Source organism: Etheostoma spectabile, unplaced genomic scaffold, assembly GCF_008692095.1.
Source record: "Etheostoma spectabile isolate EspeVRDwgs_2016 unplaced genomic scaffold, UIUC_Espe_1.0 scaffold285, whole genome shotgun sequence".
Classification (NCBI taxonomy): Eukaryota; Metazoa; Chordata; class Actinopteri; order Perciformes; family Percidae; genus Etheostoma; species Etheostoma spectabile.
Window position 1 is genome coordinate 598,554 of NW_022605579.1, and position 4,148 is coordinate 602,701.

The 4,148-nt window shown below is 41.3% G+C and overlaps 1 protein-coding gene across 1 annotated transcript in view; it reads right to left on the reverse strand.

Moving 5' to 3' along the window:
- Positions 1–4,148, reverse strand: part of znf536 (zinc finger protein 536) — a gene marked incomplete at its 5' end in the record, with an annotated part of 312,490 nt that overhangs the window by 103,549 nt on the left and 204,793 nt on the right.

Consider the following 4,148-nt stretch of genomic DNA (forward strand, 5'->3'; position numbering starts at 1 on the left):
TCGTAGGATCTCCTCGCATCTCTTCCCCGCGACCTGATTTTGACAGGTAGCTGTCAGAGATATGATAGGGTGATAACAGCTTTGACCCAGCCCCCCCCACCCACCCACCGCGCCACAAAAAAAAACAAAAAACGATGATGCACAGTTTAGTGCAACAGCAGTCTGTTATCAACACAATCACCCTCTGAATATGAATTTGCCGAAGATGAGTGACGACAACCTGGGAATGTGTTGACAGCAGCATAATCGGAGGTGAGGGTGCCATCATCAGATTGTGCACAGTGGCCGTGTCGTTGGGATTGGTTAGGAGTCTGTGATGTGCTGACATAAGTTTAAAAAAGTTAAAAAAAAAAAAAAAAAAAGAAAGAAAAGAAACTTGAAAGAAACAAAACGGAGTACACAACAGATGCTTGAAATGCCTTGTATCTTGGAGCTGTTAAATTAAAAATATCTGCGCTAGTTCAAATAGCGTTTGGTTTGATTGGTTGAGGTTCAACGTCGAGCCGCGCGGCGCAGAACTGTCACGACAGATTCACGGACTTCACAGCAGAGTCAAAATTCATAGGAGAATATTTTTTTGGGGTGCTTTATTTCATTATTTTTGTTCGTGCATGCTGGCGTATGCGACTGAACATTTATTCATTTAAAATATGTAGGGAAAGTCCGTGGCCAGTGCAGGAAGAATGGAACTTCTTGCTCATGAGCAGACCTAAACAGAATCAGTAGATTATTATATATATATATATATATATATATATATATATATATATATATTATATTTTCCTACAATTGTCAGCGGTGATCAGAATATGAAAAAGTTGGCTTTGAGGATTGTAGTAGAGATAAAGATGGAGATATGCAAGGGCGTAGGTTTTGTTTCAACATTGGGGGGGGGGGGGATTATATTCTGGGGGGTTGTCCCTCTTTATTATTTTGAGCGTCAAACACTTATGGCGTTTTGGTACCTGTTTGCCTTTTTTGGGTTACCATTTTGATAAAAGGTCCCTGGTACCTGCCAGGACAGACAAAACCCAGTCCGAGTCTGTTGCCTGGCCTCCATGGTAGAAAAAGGGAAAAAATAGCATGGCAGTACTCATGCTAGTGACCCAAAGATGCACAAATGGCTCAAAATGTTGCATAGGATTTGGTATGTGGGCAGGGAGGAGGGGAGGTTGCCCGAAAGACATCCAAAGGAATCCAATTCGAGCAACCGGCTAAGGCAACCGCGGCAGCACAATAAGGAACATTTCCTTTAACATTAGCCTAATCTTTTCTTTCCTGCGCTTTACCAAACACCACCCCCGGTTCCACCCCTCCTCTGTCGGGCGAGTCAAATAAGGTTTACAGAATGGAAAGACCCAAGTCAGCAAGTCCTCTTCCACACTGACACTAAACACACAACTCCATTCAGCGACACCGCTATCAGGCTGAATGCTATTTATCACAACTGAAACTGAAAGGCGACCTAAATGTAAGTCCGTGACAATACGCAGATACTAAATACCAGCTGCTTCTACTTGGGCTTGGCAACAGCGCGGTTTAATTCTGTGTGATAGAGGGGAGAAAGAAGCCGGGAGACAGTTTTTTTTTTTGTTTTTTAAAAGCAGATGTTAAACTGTGGATCTCGGTTTTAAAATGATCTTGCTTTCCACATCATTTTAAACAACATGTGATATTACACAGAGATTGGGAGATGAGTGGAAACAAGAGAAAAGTGGAGGAAGACAAAAACAAGTCCAATACAGAGGAGGCATTCACCAACGTTGCCCATTATTTCCACTTGTATAGCGACTGAGGGCTGGCCCTCCCAAAATTCAATTAAATGACAAGTAATAAAATTTGTTGGCTTGTTAAAATGGAAAATTGAAAACAGCGCTGTGTTTCATTCAATCTACCTACTGCACTATCCACTTCAAAATTGCGACATTTTTAAGAAAATTCTGTACATCAAGACAAATATTGAGACCTCCGTGCTACAGTTTCCTGCAGTTTTACACCATAGACAAATTGTAAGTGTATAATCGTAGGTGAAAATATAATTTTCCTGCATAGTTTGAGTACTGCGTGAACACATCGTGCAGTCACCACAGTATTTTTGCAGTTTAATTTGAATGCATTTAAAGGACAGCATGTGGACAGAAAATAAATAAATAAATGAAATTATACAATTCCCCCGGCGCTTGGTCCAGGACTGCACCATACTGTAGCCATAGTCGCCTCCTCATAAACATATTTCGAGCGGTCTACTGTACAGATCCCCTTTTGGCAGAGATTCCCCGGATCGTGTAGCAGGCAGTTAGCCCACCTGCCCACCCCAGATGGGGCTAAAATTAAAAAATCCAAAACACAGATTAGAAGCAGGACAAACACCAGACCAGAGTTCCAAACACACACACATATACGCACGCACGCACGCACGCACGAGCTCGGCATGTCTGTCTCTCTCTGTCACGCACATTCACACACGCGACACGCGTCCTTGTGTGTCAGGGTTAATAGTGCTCCTGTAAGAGGAAGACACATTACTGAGAGGAGGAGAGCGTGCTCTCCTGGCATATAACAGCCCTTCAATAATAAATGGGCTTTACACATTGTCTCACACACACACACACACACACACACGCACACGCACACGCACACGCACACGCACACTACAATGAAAAGTAAAACAGAACTTTGGGTTGTGCGTCCACACTCTTCATGCCAGTGTGTAATGTGAGTGTGGGCACCAGAGGAACGTACACATGCAGTGGTGGAAGAAGTATTCAGATCCTTTTACTTAAGCAAAAGTACTTTCAATGTGTTACTTAAGTAAAAGTATGTAAGTACCATCAGGAAAATGTACTTTAGATATGATCAAAACAGTTCCGTCAATCCATGAACTTAACTATCATGTGGTCTTACACGTCTCCTTATAGAAATTCTACACTTTAAAATATGGTCAGTACACACAGTACAATAAAAAGTAGTATCTGAAGTGCAATATTCAGAGAGAAAAAAGAGAAGTTAAAGTGTTTAATGGTCTAATCAATTCAGCCGGATGTGTAGACAGTTAAATTGTTGAGTAGTTTAATTTATCGTAAACTACGTGTGTGTTGTGTTCAGGTATCCTAGTTCGCAAAGTAACTAGTAACTCAAGCTGTCAGATGAATGTACTGGAGTAAAAAGTACAACATTTCTCTCTGAAATGTAGAGTTAAAGGAGAATGCGGTGTGAAAAGAAGACGAGAATCAAGTAAAGTACAAGTACCTCAACATTAGTACTTAACCCTCCTGTTGTCCTCGGGTTAAATTTGACCACTTTAAAAAATGTCTAAATGTCTAAAATATGGGTTTCTTTTTAACCAAATTACCCCCAAAAAATTGATTGGATTCCTTACATCGCTCCTCTGCAAGTAAAATCATCTGTACGTTCCTCTGATATTAACTATTAGTCAAAATAATCCTAATTTTTGCTTTTTTGACTCAAATATTAGGTGTAATTCTATATAAATGAGGGTTATTTTAAAGAAAAGTTGCATTTCACTCTACAGTAACCATAGTCTACATGCAGTTGGAGTATCTGTATTTGTTGTTTATGGGCAGGAAAGCCAATTTTCATTATATACCGGGGTGGTTTGCAAGAGTTTGGTTATGTATTTGTTTTTTTCATAGAGGACATCATGAATTCCAAAAGGTAGTGTGGTAGTAAGGTGGTGTTAGTGAAACTTCAGTGAGACTAAAAAGTCTGAAAAAAGGACAAAAATGTCAAATTTTTGTTAGTTTTTTCCCCGGGAGGACAACACAATGTTTAAGTACAGTTACTTAAGTGAATGTACTCAGGTACATCCCACCACCGCACGCGCGTGTGTGTGTGTGTGTGTGTGTGAACCCGCGTCATCACCGGGCGAGCCAGTGAGCCGGCCGTCCTCCTGCCTTGTCTTTAATCAGTCGACTGATCCGCAGCTTTTAATGCGACTGTTCCAATTACTGTAAAAGTCATACTGCTCCATATAACCACAAATATTGACACTTTATTGCACAACACATTTATGACGTTTTGAAGGTCACCCCGTATATTAGGCATCACGGTACACAGCTGGGGGTGTGATGTCGGGGTGGGGAAGGTGGGGAGGGTGGGGAGAGGGGGGGTGCTCTCAATCGCTTGTT